The following is a 16,600-nucleotide window of genomic DNA, read 5'->3' as shown; positions in this document are numbered from 1 at the left end:
TCAAATCCAGTCCTCAGGCCCCCCCAACAGGTCATGTTTTCAGGATTTCCCTCAGATGAAACGGCTGTGGTAATTGCTAAGGCAGTGAAACTGATCAAATCACCTGTGAAAAATAATGAAAAACCTGAAAACATGACCTGTTGGGGGGGCCTGAGGACTGGATTTGAGAAACACTGGGTTAGGGGCAGTGTTATCCCAGGTCTGGAACGGGGAAGAGCACTCAGTCATTTACCTCAGCAGGAAGTTGAAGTCCCATGAGGTAAATTACGCCACGATTGAGAAAGAATGTTTAGCAGTGAAGTGGGCTCTAGATTCCCTTCGGTATTATCTGCTAGGTAGGCAGTTTGACCTGGTGACTGATCACGCTCCTTTAAAGTGGATGGCTCAAAACAAGGAGGCCAATAGAAGGGTAAATAGGTGGTTCCTGGCCTTACAGGAATTTAACTTTACAGTTAAGCATCGCCCTGGTGTTAAAATGGGGAATGTGGATGCTTTGTCTCGGATACATGCATGTCTGACTGCTTGGGTTACAACCCCAAGGTTGAAACAGGGGGGGGGGGGGGGGGGGTAAGTGGCAGCACGCAGGTAAAATCACCTGGTTGTATCCAGGATGGAAAATATGTATGCCCTAGATTCAGGCTTTATGCGGACTTGTACAACTAGAGGGGAGTGCTGGGAGTCCTATAGGGGAAGAGTTAATGAGCCCAGCTGAAGTAAGTGGGCTCATTAGGACCTCTACAAAAAACCTCAGCATGCTTAGGGAGACGCTCCATCCACGGAACCAGTTTTGTGTTTGTATAGACTGGGGAGTGTGACACTTGTTCTGTGCGGTGAGTTAACGCCTGTGTGGCAAACCTCTACAACAGAGACAGGGACTGGTGCAGCACAAGGCTGCACTCATGTGCATTCGTTTTCGTCCGAATGCATTTTCGTCCGAATTTCAGCTATTTTCGTTTTCGTTTTGACAAACGATAACGAAAGCACAAAATCCGAAAAACGAAAGATCCGACATAAATAAATGCTTTATTTTCGTTTTCATTGTTACAACAGTTCGATATAGAATAGGAGATTCGACATGACTCTGACAACAATCTGTGTCTATAGAACCTGTGGTCGAATGTGCCTAACCTTACCTCTATTAGTCCAAGATTATATAGAGAAAATATTCGACAGAGAAAAAAGATTCTGCAAGTTACTGTCCTAAAAAGTGTTTGGGGACCCGGGTCCTGCCCCAGGGGACATGTATCAATGCAAAAAAAAGTTTTAAAAATGGCCGTTTTTTCGGGAGCAGTGATTTTAATAATGATTAAAGTGAAACAATAAAAGTGTAATATTCCTTTAAATTTCGTAGGGGGGGGGGTTGTCTATAGTATGCCTGTAAGGGGGCGCATGTTTCCCGTGCTTAGAACTGTCCCTGCACAAAGTGTCATTTATGCAGGAAAAAAAGTCCTTTAAAATCACTCGCAGCTATTATGAATTGTTGGCTCCGTAATACAGAGAACACTCATTGAAAGTCATTGATAAAAAAAAATAAAAATAAAAACAAAAGCGTGGGGGTCCCCCAAATTCAATTACCAGGCCCTTCAGGTCTGGTATGGATATTAAGGGGAACCCTGCCTCAAATTTAAGAAAAAAATTGACGTGGGGTTCCCCCTAAATATCCATAACCAGACCCTTCAGTTCTGGTATGGATATTAAGGGGAACCCCGCGTCAAATAAAAAAAAAAAATTGACGTGGGGTTCCCCCTAAAAATCCATACCAGACCCTTTATCCGAGCACGCAACCTGACAGGCCGCAGGAAAAGAGGGGGGGGGACGAGAGAGCGGCCCCCCTCCCTCCTGAACCGTACCAGGCCACATGCCCTCAACATTGGGAGGATGCTTTGGGGGTCTGTGACCCCTCAAAGCACCTTGTCCCCATGTTGATGAGGACAAGGGCCTCATCCCCACAACCCTGGCCGGTGGTTGTGGAGGTCTGCGGGCGGGGGGCTTATAAGAATCTGGAAGCCCCCTTTAACAAGGGGACCCCCAGATCCAGGCCCCCCCCTGTTTGAAATGGTAAGGGGGTACAAAAGTACCCCTACCATTTCACAAAGAAAGTGTAAAAAATGGTTAAATAAAACAAACACACTTTTGAAAAATTCCTTTATTAAAAATAAAAAAATAAAAAAAAGATTCCAGCGGCGGTAATCCACTCTTGCTATCCAGCGACAGGACGGTCATCTCTCCCGCGATGTCTCATCTCATCCAGCGCAGCGAATCCTCCATCCTTCTTCTGTCTCCGTGGAGGAGACACTTCAGGCATTCTGGCGGCTGACGTTTCTTATATACTGAGGGCGGGGCCACCCGTCACCTGACCCCGCCCCCCTCTGACGCAAGGGGAAACCCGGGGTTCCCTGTGACGTATGGGTGACCCCGCACCCCTCTGATGTAACACAGGCAGGTTTCCGTTACATCAGAGGGGGGCGGGGTCACCCATACGTCATGGGGAACCCCGGGTTTCCCCTTGCGTCAGAGGGGGGCGGGGTCAGGTGACGGGTGACCCCGCCCTCCGTATATAAGAAACGTCAGCCGCCGGAATGCCTGCAGTGTCTCCTCCACGGAGACAGAAGAAGGATGGATCGCTGCGCTGGATGAGATGAGCCATCGCTGGAGAGATGACCGTCCGTCGCTGGATGGATTTTTTTTTTTTTTTTTTAATAAAGAAATTTTTCAAAAGTGTGTTTGTTTTATTTAACCATTTTTTACACTTTCTTTGTGAAATGGTAGGGGTACTTTTGTACCCCCTTACCATTTCAAACAGGGGAGGGCGGGATCTGGGGGTCCCCTTGTTAAAGGGGGCTTCCAGATTCTGATAAGCCCCCCGCCCGCAGACCTCCACAACCACCGGCCAGGGTTGTGGGGATGAGGCCCTTGTCCTCATCAACATGGGGACAAGGTGCTTTGAGGGGTCACATTTTTTCTTAAATTTGAGGCAGGGTTCCCCTTAATATCCATACCAGACCTGAAGGGCCTGGAAATTGAATTTGGGGGATCCCCACGCTTTTTTTTTATTTTTTTATTTTTTTTTTATCAATGACTTTCAATGAGTGTTCTCTGTATTACGGAGCCGACAATTCATAATAGCTGCGAGTGATTTTAAAGGACTTTTTTTCCTGCATAAATGACACTTTGTGTAGGGACAGTTCTAAGCACGGGAAACATGCGCCCCTTCACAGGCATACTATAGACAACCCCCCCCCTACGAAATTTAAAGGAATATTACACTTTTATTGTTTCACTTTAATCATTATTTAAATCACTGCTCCCGAAAAAACGGCAGTTTTTAAAACTTTTTTTTGCATTGATACATGTCCCCTGGGGCAGGACCCGGGTCCCCAAACACTTTTTAGGACAGTAACTTGCAAATTAGCCTTTAAAATTAGCACTTTAGATTTTCAACGTTGGAGTTCCATAGACTTTAATAGGGTTCTAAAGTATGCTATATACTAGCTCCGTCAAATCTTCTTTATACATTCGACATACACCATAAGCCTTCAAAGACAGATTCGATCGTAATTCATGTGGATTTTCGGACGAATGCAATTTTTGAACGAAAAACGAAATAAATAAAAACGAATTTCGGGAGTAACTAAATAAATTTTTCGGACGAAAACGAAATTCCGAAACGAAATATTTTACTCTGCACATGTCTAGTTGTTAGACAGTGAATCTATGTGTGTAATTAGAGGACAAGCTGACCAGGATTTATTTTCATGTTTTTTTTTGTTTGGCTGATATATTTTTTACTGCACGTAGCATAAATAAACCGCACCTTTTGTTTTTTCCACCTACAACGCTGTCTGCTGTGCCTGATTTTGTGTTGTGAACCCATTCAGGGGGTCACACACACCCGCTGCCGAGCCAAACCCTCACAATATATATATATATATATATATATATATATATATATATATATATATATATTTGGGCAGCACAGTGGTGTATTGGTTAGTTATCTCACCTAGCAGTAAAGAGGGTCGCTGGTTTTAATCCCAACCATGACAACTACCTGCCTGGAGTTTGCATGCTCTCTCTGTGCTTGCATGGGTTTCCTCCGGGTACTCCGGTTTCCTCCCACACTCCAAAGACATGCAGGTAAATTAATTGGCTTCTGTCCAAAATTGGCCCTAGTATATGAATGGGGACCTTGGATTGTGGGCTCCTTGAGGGTAGGGATGGATGTGAGTGTGCAATGTGTAGGGATAGGGACAATTGCAGAATTGGGTTGCACTGGATGGACTGGTGTCTTTATTCAACCTTACTAACTATGAAACTATGTAACTATATATATCAACAAGTGTGGATGGTCAGTGCACTTACCACTATATTGATGTGGGGGTGTTTACTGGCAGTCTCTTCCCTTGAAAATCCCTGGGTGTGCTGATGTACTCGCTCTCTCCTCCTTGCTCCCACCGCTCTCAGGCGAGACTTCTAGACAAACCATGATGCTGTAAGGGTCTTCCTAAGCCAGCCCAAGCCCAGACTGGAGGTAAAGACCACCCAGACCTTTTCTGTTTGCATCCAGACCAAGGGGATCCCTGATAGGCCACCAACAGTCTCCTCAGCTCTCCATCTTCCACTTGACTCCCCTGCTAGTATGACTCATCCCATATTTAAGGACTGGCCAAGCCACCCTCCCGGGGCAGTAGGCCTGGGGTTTGGCCAGGTTCTCCTAAGCATGCAGATCAACCCTACTGGCCTAATAACCAATACAGTGTTGCGCTAAACAATGATGAAAATCAATGACTGTGTATAATACCATATAAATACAATATAACCGCCCCCGTTAACCCCTTCACTCCCTGTCACTGTGTCACCAATTGCAGTTCCCATATTTTTCCCTGATCACTGCATTGGTGTCATTTGTGACTGTAATCAGTGTTAGGGCAATTAGTAGTAAGCCCAGGTAGGTCTAGGGTACCCGTCTAAACCCCCCTAATAAAGGTTTACCCCCCTTTCACCCCCTGTCCCCAATGTCACTAGTAGATCTTTTTTCTGATCATCATATTAGTGTCACAGGTGACGCTAGTTAGCCAGTTAGTTGATAAGTTTCACCGTCAGGTTTTTATAGCTCCAGGTACCCCCATATATTACCTAACAAAGGTTTTAACCCCCTGATTGGCCCCTAGTTAATACTTTTACACCCCCCCATTACCAGTGATCACCAGCAGGTGACATCAGTTAGGTATTAGCATCAGTTAGAGTCGGTTCACACAGGGGTGACACGACTTCCAGGACGACTTTGTGAGGCAACTTGGAGATGACTTGAACACGACTTAGCACGACCGTGGCCAATCATAGAATGAGCTCTAAAGGGAGAACTTCACGCCAAATTTATGAAAAAATTTGGCGTGTGTTCCCCCTCTGAGAGCATACCAGGCCCTTAGATCTGGTATGGATTCTAAGGGGAACCCGCACGCCGAAAAAACGGTGTGGGGGTCCCCCCCAGATCCATACCAGACCCTTATCCGAGCACGCTACCCGGCCAGCCAGGAAAGGGGGTGGGGACGATCGAGCACCCCCTGAGCCATACCAGGCCGCGTGCCCTCAACATGGGGGGTGCCTTGGGGAGGGGGGCGCATGGCCCCCCCATCCCAAAGCACCTTGTTCCCATGTTGATGAGGACAAGGGCCTCTTAACGACAACCCTGGCCATTGGTTGTCGGGGTCTGCGGGCGGGGAGCTTTAATAAGGGGGCCCCGGATACCGGCCCCTCACCCTATGTGAATGAGTATGGGGTACAATGTACCCCTACCCATTCACCTGTAAAAAAAAGTAAAAAAAAACCACAACACACAAGGGTTAAAATAGTTTATTGCACAGCTCCGGGGGTCTTCTGTCCGTCTTCGGGGGTCTTCTCACTGGACTCCTCCGCTATCTTCTGCTAGCTCTGCTAGCGGAGGAGCCGGCTTTCATCTTCGCCGCCGCCCTCTTCTTCCGACTTCGGGGGTCTTGTCCCCCTCTTCCGTTCTTCTTGCCGGGCCACCGTGCCTTCTTCTAGCTCTTTTACAGGCAGTGGTCCGGTCTCCTGTCGCTGCTGTCACCATCTTCTGTTCTTCTGTTCTTCTCTTCAGATGTTGCCTCGTCGCTGCCTCCGCTCACAGTGGCAAGGTCGCGGCGCGCGGCGACTTATATAGGGACATCACCGGATGATGTCCCCGCCCATTATGATGTCACAGTCCCAGAGGATGCTGGCAATTTTTTTTTTACAGGTGAATGGGTAGGGGTACATTGTACCCCATACTCATTCACATAGGGTGGGGGGGCGGTATTCCGGGGGCCCCCTTATTAAAGGGGGCTCCCGGATTCCGATAAGCCCACCGCCTGCAGACCCCGACAACCAACGGCCAGGGTTGTCAGGAAGGGGCCCTTGTCCTCATCAACATGGGGACAAGGTGCTCCCCAAGGCACCCCCATGTTGAGGGCACGCGGCCTGGTATGGCTCAGGAGGGGGGCACTCGCTTGTCCCCACCCCCTTTCCTGGCCGTCCGGTAGCGTGCTCGGATAAGGGTCTGGTATGGATCTGGGGGGGACCCCCATGCCGTTTTTTTCGGAAATTTGGCGTGGAGTTCCCCCTTCAGAGCTGATAATTCAGTGAGAGTCGCCTCCGTATAGACGGAGATCCGACTTGTAGGCAACCTCCATTGAAATCAACGGGTACCAGTCACCTACAAGTCGGATTGAAGTAGTACAGGAACCTTTTCTGAAGTCGGAGCGACTTCAGTAGTGTGCATTAAGACGGCTCTCATTCACTTACATTGATTTTTACATGTTGTCCGACCTGAGGCGACTAGGGGTGACCTGAAGTCGGATCTGAGTTGCCCCTGTGTGAACCGGCTCTAAGGGTTTGTGTCAGCCCCAGGCAGCTTCAAATTAGTGCCAGTAGCGCTAAAACCCATGCACCATACAACTTCCTTAGTAGTATATATGGATGAGATATACACCCCGGTTTGGTTTGCGGCAGAAACTGCAAACATCCTTAAAGTCTACGGGACCCGAACGTGAAAAATTAAAAGTGCAAATTTTAAAGGCTAATATGCAAGTTATTGTCCTAAAAAGTGTTTGGGCACCCGAGTCCTGCCCCAGGGGACATGGATCAATGCAAAAAAAAGTTATAAAAACAGAAGTTTTTTCGAAAACACTGATTTTCATAATGCTTGCAGTGAAAAAATAAAAGTGAAATATTCCTTTAAATATCATACTGGGGGGGGGGGGGGAGTTGACTATAGTATGCATGTAAAGTGGCACATATTTCCCGTGTTTAGAGCAGTCCCTGCACAAAATTAAATTTCGAAAGGAATTTTTTTTTTCAATCAATAGTTTTTATTAAAGTTAGAATTTTTATCAAGACAAATGACAGAAATTATGACTAAATAACAGATCAGTTACAGTAGTTAGATACATAGATAATAGTATCCAAAAATAATAAAAAATATAATATAAAGAAAACCATATTAATTTTCTCAATTATAACCGGGATAATAAAGATAACAATCGGGAGGTTATTAATACATCCATTGTGGAGACAATACACAAAAGTAATATCAATATTATCTTCATATATTTATATACTGCCAATTTAAGTAATTCAAAGATGATGAACCTAAATATAATCCTGAACACCCCTATGGGTGTTAAACTGTGTTCGGGACAGTAATAGTAACCTGTCATTCAAAAGATACAAAACAAAGATTAAAATATTAGAGTGGGGTAAGTAATTTTTTAATTCAAGTTATCTAGGATCAAAGAACTCATGCAATGTTTTGGGGACTAGCCCATTTTAACCATGGCTGCCATATTTTATGAGTATGTATCTTTTTTGTGAGGCCGAAGAGCTAGAATTAATTCATAAATGTAATGAGTTTGAGTCGATTCTATCACTTCTTTTATGGAAGGAGGATCAGGATTTTTCCAGTTCCTCGTTATACTGATCCTGGCTGACAGCAAAATATGTGTAAACACATTTCTAAACTGGATAGGATATTGATCAAGATCAATGGATAATAGAGCCAGTGAGGGATTTGGAGGAATGACTGTTTTGGTAATTTCAGACATAACTTGAAAGATTTGTTCCCAATACTTCCCAAGTTTAGGGCATGTCCAAAATGTATGTAACATATCACCTTTTTTGCCGCACAATCTCCAACATTTGTCGTCAAATGTGCCGTTGAATTTAGATATTTTCACAGGAGTACGATACCAGCGTTGAGTCAATTTAATGGATACTTCCCATAATGTAGAGCAGCATGTGGCTTTATATGTGGTTTTACAAGCTTTTTCCCATTGGTCAACTGTATAGGTGTATCCTAAGTCTTCTTCCCATCTAATTAAAGGGATAGTCTTTGTAAACACATTTTTTTATTGAAGAAGATTATAGAAAAGAGAGATCCCCTTTTTTTGATGTATGGGGATCTTAAGGAAGGACCAAGCCAATTGGGGAACATTATAGGTCCATGATGGAAGGTTGGAAATGCAATTCTTAGTTCGGATGTAGAGGAATAAATCTGAATTTGGCAATTGAAATTTCTTTTGAAGTGTATGAAATGGTTTGATCACCCCATTATCAAGTAGATCAGATAGATATTTAATTCCCTTCTCTATCCATGGTGTAAATGAGGTTGTCTTCATGAAATTATGTAGAGTATTTAGCGGAATTCGGACTTTGGTAGGAAGAGGGTGTGAGGAAGTTAGATGCAGAAATCGAACCCAGGATTTAAGTGTTGCTAATATTGTTGGGGAGATGCGAGAAGGTATCTTGGCTCCAAGTGCCATGGAAGGAATCCATATTGATAGATTATTTCCTGGGATCTTATCAGTTTCCATCTTCCCCCAAATTGTAGATGGAAGAGATAGAAACCATTCCTTAGACTGTGTAAGAACCGAGGCTAAATAATAATCTTGGAAATCCACATACCCTGTTCCCCCAGCTTGACATTTCTTCACTAGAGGCGATTCAGTTCGCATTGTGCGCTATACAAGTATTTCATTCATTCATTCACTAAGTTTGAATGAGCACATCTAGATTTTTTACCCTGCCAGATGAATCTAGAAAACAGAGTCTGAAGGGATTGGAAATATTTTAACGGAATTGGAATCGGGAGAGTTCTAAAAAAGTATAAAATTTGTGGAAGGTGAAGCATTTTAAATGCTGCCAAACGTCCCATCCATGAAAATTCATGGGATGCTAGTTTAGTGAGATTTTCTTGTAATGCATTACGAAATGGAATATAATTATATTGGAACAGTGTTTTACATGAATTTGATAATTGAATACCCAAATATTTAATTGTACTTTCAGCCCATGTAAAAGGGAATTTTAATTTAAGATGTTTAGTAGTATTTTCATCTATCCCCAAGTTCAATTTACAAGATTTATTCGCATTAAGCCTGTAATAAGAAACTTTGCTGAACATATTTAGTGTTTCCTGAATTTCCCGGTAAGGATTTCACAGGATCAGTAATCATAAGAGCAACATCATCTGCAAAAAGGTTGATTTTATGTTCTTGTTCAGCAATGGTAACTCCTAGAATTTTTTTGTTGGACCTTATACTCTCAGATAGGGGTTCAATAACAAGGTTAAAAATTAGGGGGGATAAGGGGCATCCTTGTCGTGTACCATTTGTTATTGGGAATGGAGGTGATAAAGAATCCGTAGTATACACTAGAGCCGAGGGGACAGAGTACAGGGCTAATATTGCTTTGTTGATTTGACCTGTTAAGCCAAATTTAGTCAGAACTGATGACAGGTATCCCCAATGAACTCTTCAAACGCTTTTTCAGCGTCAAGCGACAGAAACAGGGATGGCGATTTGGTGAGTTCTACATGGTGTATTATATTTATCATTCTTCTAGTAGCATCCGATGCTTGTCTTCCTTTGGTGAAACCCGATTGATCTCTATGGATAAGAGAGGGTAACAAACTATCTAGTCTTTTGGCTATAAGTTTCGCATACATTTTAACATTTAAATCGAGTAAGGAAATTGGTCTAAAATTTTTAGGTGAAGATGGTTCCTTATCTGGTTTTGGAAGAGTTACAACAAGAGCATTCAGCATTTCATTGGGAAATGATGAAAAATTGGCCGCTAAATTATAAATGTCACATAATATAGGTGCTAGAGTACTTTGAAATTTTTTTAAAATATTCCCCTGTAAAGCCATCTGGACCAGGTGATTTTAAATTAGGAAGAATACAGATAGTTTGTAGAATTTCAGGGATAGTAAAGGGACAATTGAGAAATTCTAATTGTTGTGGAGAAATAGATGGAAGTTTGACACTCTCCAAAAAGGTGTCAATCTCCTCCTGAGAAGGTTGATGGGTATCGCCATCGTTCTTAATGTTATATAAATCATTATAATATGAGCTAAATGCTTCAGCTATTGAAGAAGGCTTAAGAAATTTTTCATTAGTGTGAGGATGGTAGAGGAATGGAATTTTAGTCTTAGATTGATAACCTTTAATGCGTAATGCCATTGTTTTCCCTGCTTTGTTCCCTGTTGCATAAGTGGTAGCTCTGAATTTTTTATAGGATTTCTCATGTGTCTCTAGAAGTAGGGTTCTTAATTCATTACGTAACTGGAAAATTTGTGTTTTAATGAAAGGAGAAGGATCATTTTTATTGTGTTCCTCAGCATTGACTATCTCCTTAGTAAGTTCATCCATTCTCTGAGTTCTCTTTCTTTTAACTTTGGAACCTAATTGCATAAACACCCCTCTCATAACAGCTTTATGAGCATTCTATAATATCATTGGGTCAGATATAGACGTCAAATTAATTTAAAAGAATTCAGTAAGGTGTTGTCGGAGTGTTGTGAAGTAATTTTCATTTTGGAGAATATAGTTATTAGCTCTCCATATATATGAATTTGGTTGTGATGATGTGGTTGTTATAGACATGCTAATGGGAGCATGATCTGACCACGTGGCCGTATGTATATGGGAGGATGAAATCTTGTCAAGCAGCCATTTATCTGTCAAGAATAAGTCAATTCTGGAGTAGGTATTGTGCCATGGTGACAAATATGTGTAATCACTTTCATTAGCATGTCCACATCTCCACACATCAAATAAGTCGTTCGAAGTTATGAACTTATCAAGGGGAGAAAGCATAGCGTTTGGACTTAGCAGAAGAATCCATATCATTGTTTGGAATCAAATTGAAATCTCCACATATCAGGAGGTGTCCTTTTTGAACTTTCTTCGCCTCCTCTATAGTTTTCTTTATGAAATGCATTTGCCTCATATTCGGAGCATAAATAGATACAAGGGTGTATTGAATATTTGACACGTGCAGAGTAAAATATTTCGTTTCGGAATTTTGTTTTCGTCCGAAATTCGTTTTTATTTGTTTTGTTTTTTGTTCAAAAATTGCATTCGTCCGAAAATCCACATGAATTAAGGTCGAATCTGTCTTTGAAGGCTTATGGTGTCTGTCGAATGTATAAAGAAGAGCTAGTATATAGCATACTTTAGAACCCCTGTTAAAGTCTATGTTAAAGTCTATGGGACTCCAACGTTCAAAATCTAAAGTGCTAATTTTAAAGACTAATTTGCAAGTTACTGTCCTAAAAAGTGTTTGGGGACCTGGGTCCTGTCCCAGGGGACAAGCATCAATGCAAAAAAAAGTTTTAAAAACGGACGTTTTTTCGGGAGCAGTGATTTTAATAATGATTAAAGTGAAACAATAAAAGTGTAATATTTCTTTAAATTTCGTAGGGGGGGTGTCTATAGTATGCCTGTGAAGGGGCTCATGTTTCTAGTGCTTAGAACTGTCCCTGCACAAAGTGTCATTTATGCAGGAAAAAAAGTCCTTTAAAATCACTCGCAGCTATTATGAATTGTCGGCTCCGTAATACAGAGAACACTCATTGAAAGTCATTGATAAAAAATAAATAAATAAATAAATAAATAAAAAAAGCGTGGGGGTCCCCCAAATTCAATTACCAGGCCCTTCAGGTCTGGTATGGATATTAAGGGGAACTCTGCCTCAAATTTAAGAAAAAATTTGAGCCATCGCTGGAGAGATGACCGTCCGTCGCTGGATAGCAAGAGTGGATTACCACTGCTGGAATCTTTTTTTATTTTTTTAAATTTTTTAATAAAGGAATTTTTCAAAAGTGTGTTTGTCTTATTTAACTATTTTTTACACTTTCTTTGTGAAATGGTAGGGGTACTTTTGTACCCCCTTACCATTTCAAACAGGGGGGGCGGGATCTGGGGGTCCCCTTGTTAAAGGGGGCTTCCAGATTCTGATAAGCACCCCGCCCGCAGACCTCCACAACCACCGGCCACGGTTGTGGGATTGAGGCCCTTGTCCTCATCAACATGGGGACAAGGTGCTTTGAGGGGTCACAGACCCCCAAAGCATTCTCCTAATGTTGAGGACATGTGGCCTGGTACGGTTCAGGAGGGAGGGGGGGACCTGAAGGGTCTGGTTATGGATATTTAGGGGGAACCCCACGTCAAATTTTTTCTTAAATTTGAGGCAGGGTTCCCCTTAATATCCATACCAGACCTGAAGGGCCTGGTAATTGAATTTGGGGGACCCCCACGCTTTTTTATTTATTTATTTATTTATTTTTTTTATCAATGACTTTCAATGAGTGTTCTCTGTATTACGGAGCCAACAATTCATTATAGCTGCGAGTGATTTTAAAGGACTTTTTTTCCTGCATAAATGACACTTTGTGCAGGGACAGTTCTAAGCACCAGAAACATGCGCCCCTTCACAGGCATACTCTAGACACCCCCCCCCCTACGAAATTTAAAGGAATATTACACTTTTATTGTTTCACTTTAATCATTAAAATCACTGCTCCCGAAAAAACGGCCGTTTTTAAAACTTTTTTTTGCATTGATACATGTCCCCTGGGGCAGGACCCGGGTCCCCAAACACTTTTTAGGACAGTAACTTGCAGAATCTTTTCTCTCTGTCAAATCTTTTTTCTCTGTCGAATATTTTCTCTATATAATCTTGGACTAATAGAGGTAAGGTTAGGCACATTCGACCTCAGGTTCTATAGACAGATTGTTATTGTCAGAGTCATGTCGAATCTCCTATTCTATATCAAACTGTTGTAACAATGAAAATGAAAATAAAGCATTTATTTATGTCGGATCTTTAGTTTTTCGGATTCTGTGCTTTCGTTATCGTTTGTCAAAACGAAAACGAAAATAGCTGAAATTCGGACAAAAACGAATGCACATGTCTATTGAATATTGTTAATGGTACAAATCAAAAAAATATAGCGACCTACAGGGTCAGTGATACAATTATCTCATTGAAATGTAATAGTATCTCTAATAACTATTAACACCCCTCTTTGTTTTTTGGAGAATTTTGTTTGAAAAATATGAGGAAAATGTTTATGTTGACATTTGGGAGATGCATCTTTAGCAAAATGTGTCTCTTGAACACATAATATGTCACAATTAAAGGATAAGGCAAACCTCCACATAGAGGTTCTTTTCGCTGGGTGATTCAGTCCCCTTGCATTTAGGGACAATATTTTGAAAGACATATTAACCACTTCAGCTCCGGACCAATAAACACCTTAAGGACCAGAGGTCTTTTTGCAATTTCGCACTGCGCTGCTTTAACTGGTAATTGCGCGGTCATGCAATATTGCACCCAAACGAAATTTGCGTCCTTTTCTTCCCACAAATAGAGCTTTCTTTTGATGGTATTTGATTGCCTCTGCGATTTTTTATTTTTGCGATATAAATGGAAAAAGAGCGAAAATTTTGAAAAAAAAAGATATTTTCTTCTTTTTGTTACAAGGAAAAATCGAATAAACTAAATTTTAGTCATACATTGAGGGCAAAATTTATTCAGTCACATGTCTTTAGTAAAAAAAATGTCAATAAGCGTATATTTTTTGGTTTGCGCAAAAGTTATAGCGTCTACAAACTAGAGTACATTTTCTGGAATTTACACAGCTTTTAATTTATGACTGCCGTTCTCATTTCTTGAGGTGCTAAAATGGCAGGGCAGTACAAATCCCCCCAAATGACCCCATTTTGGAAAGTAGACACCCCAAGGAAATTGCTGATGGGTATGTTGAGCCCATTGAATATTTATTTTTTTTGTCCTAAGGGATTGAATAATGACAAAAAAAAAAATGTTTTACAAAAAGTTGTCACTAAATGATATATTGCTCACACATGCCATGGTTATATGTGGAATTGCACCCCAAAATATATTCCGCTACTTCTCCCGAGTATGGGGATACCACATGTGTGGGACTTTTTGGGAGTCTAGTCGCGCACGGCACCCTGAAAACCAATCACCACCTTCAGGATTTCTAAGGGTGCAAATTTTTGATTTAACTCCTCACTACCTATCACAGTTTCGAAGGCCATAAAATGCCAAAATAGCACAAAACCCCCCAAAATGACCCTATTTTGGAAAGTAGACACCCCAAGCTATTTACTGAGAGGCATGTTGAGTCCATGGAATATTTTATATTTTGCCACAAGTTGCGGGAATATTACAAACTTTTTTTTTTTTGCACCAAGTTGTCACTAAATGATATATTGCTCACACATGCTATGGGCATATGTGAAATGACACCCCAAAATACATTCTGCTGCTTCTCCTGAGTACGGGGATACCACATGTGTGGGACTTTTTGGGAGTCTAGTCGCGCACGGCACCCCGAAAACCAATCACCACCTTCAGGATTTCTAAGGGTGCAAATTTTTGATTTAACTCCTCACTACCTATCACAGTTTCGAAGGCCATAAAATGCCAAAATAGCACAAAACCCCCCCAAATGACCCCATTTTGGAAAGTAGACACCCCAAGCTATTTACTGAGAGGCATGTTGAGTCCATGGAATATTTTATATTTTGCCAAAAGTTGCGGGAATATTACAAACTTTTTTTTTTTTTGCACAAAGTTGTCACTAAATGATATATTGCTCACACATGCTATGGGCACAAGTCAAATTACACCCCAAAATAAATTCTGCTGCTTCTCCCGAGTACGGGGATACCACATGTGGGGGACTTTTTGGGAGCCTAGCCACGTACGGGACCCCGAAAACCAAGCACTGCCTTCCGGATTTGAATATAAAATGCTACCAAAAAACCTGTTAGCGATGGCAGGGATCAGGCCTGACTCTGCGATCGCTGCAGTTATGTGTTTAGTGTTTTGTAAGTGACAGTGATCGATCGATACTGCACTTGGGTGGGCTGGGCAGAGGGGCAAAACGCAGGTGCCAGCAGGTATCTGGGCTGATCCCGCTAACAATGCGTTTTTTTGGAACCCTAAACTGCTGGGGACGCTAGTATAGATCTGATCAGATCAGATATTGATCTTTTCAGATTCTATACCACTACGGGAGGTGTATGCTTTGCGTGTGGGTGTTAGCGGTACTGGCACTAACCTAGCGCTGCCTGGGGCGACGCAGACCCTGACCCTAAAACCTAATTGATATCACCCGCCGGGTGATCAGGGGGTTAAACCTTTATTGGGTAATAAATGGTGGGTGCCCTGATGCTATAAAAAACAAACTAACCAGAGTCACCCGTAACACTTATACGGTGATCAGTGGTGAAAGGGTTAACTAGGGGCAATCAGGGGGTTCAAATTTTTATTAGGTAGTATATGGGGGTCCCTGGCGCTATATAAAAACCTGACGGGGAACCTAAATAACTAACTGGCTAACCAGCGTCACCAGTGACACTTATACTGTGATCGCTGGTGAAAGGGGGTGAAAGGGTTAACTAGCAGCAATCAGGGGGTTAAAACCATTATTGGGTAGTATATCGGGGTACCTAGCGCTATAAAAACCTGGCGGTGAACCTAAAAAAATAACTAGCTACCTAGCGACACTAGCGACACTGATGCAGCGATCAGAAAAACGATCGCTTAGTGACACTGGCAAAAGGGGGTGAAAGGGTTAACTAGCGGCAATCAGGGGGTTAAAACCATTATTGGGTAGTATATCGGGGTACCTAGCGATATAAAAACCTGGCGGTGAACTTAAAAAAATAACTAGCTACCTAGCGACACATGCAGCGATCAGAAAAATGATCGCTTAGTGACACTGGCAAAAGGGGGTGAAAGGGTTAACTCTAGGGGCAATCAGGGGGTTAAATCTTTATTGGGGGGTGATAGGGGGCTACCCTGGACCTAACACTAACTGTCCTGACAGTTTTTACTGTCACAACTGACACTGAATGCATTGATCAGTAAAGAAATGATCAATGCAATCAGTGACACTGTGACTGGGGGGGAGGGGGGGCGGGGGGGGATCGGGGGGCGATCGGGGGGGGATCGGGGGGGGTTTGTGTGCCTGTGTGTACCTACATGTCAGTGTAGTGTTGGTGCACACTTACTATTAGTCTTCTCCTCGTAGTCCGGTCAAAAAGACCGCCCCGAGGAGAATGACATCACTTCCTCCTTCCTGTGTAAACAATACACAGGGGAGGAAGCTTCTCATTGGCCAGGAGCGATCCAGAGGGGGTGGCCGAAAACCAACGGCCATCCCCTCATCACGGAGCGCTCCTGGAGCGAACCGGACCGCCGTAACCAGCGGGAGGGGGTCCGATCG

The sequence above is a fragment of the Lithobates pipiens genome, unplaced genomic scaffold (assembly GCF_037356315.1).
Source record: "Lithobates pipiens isolate NorthernLeopardFrog02 unplaced genomic scaffold, aLitPip1_a1.2 Scaffold_22, whole genome shotgun sequence".
Taxonomy (NCBI): Eukaryota; Metazoa; Chordata; class Amphibia; order Anura; family Ranidae; genus Lithobates; species Lithobates pipiens.
Note: the sequence above shows the minus strand (reverse complement) of the source record.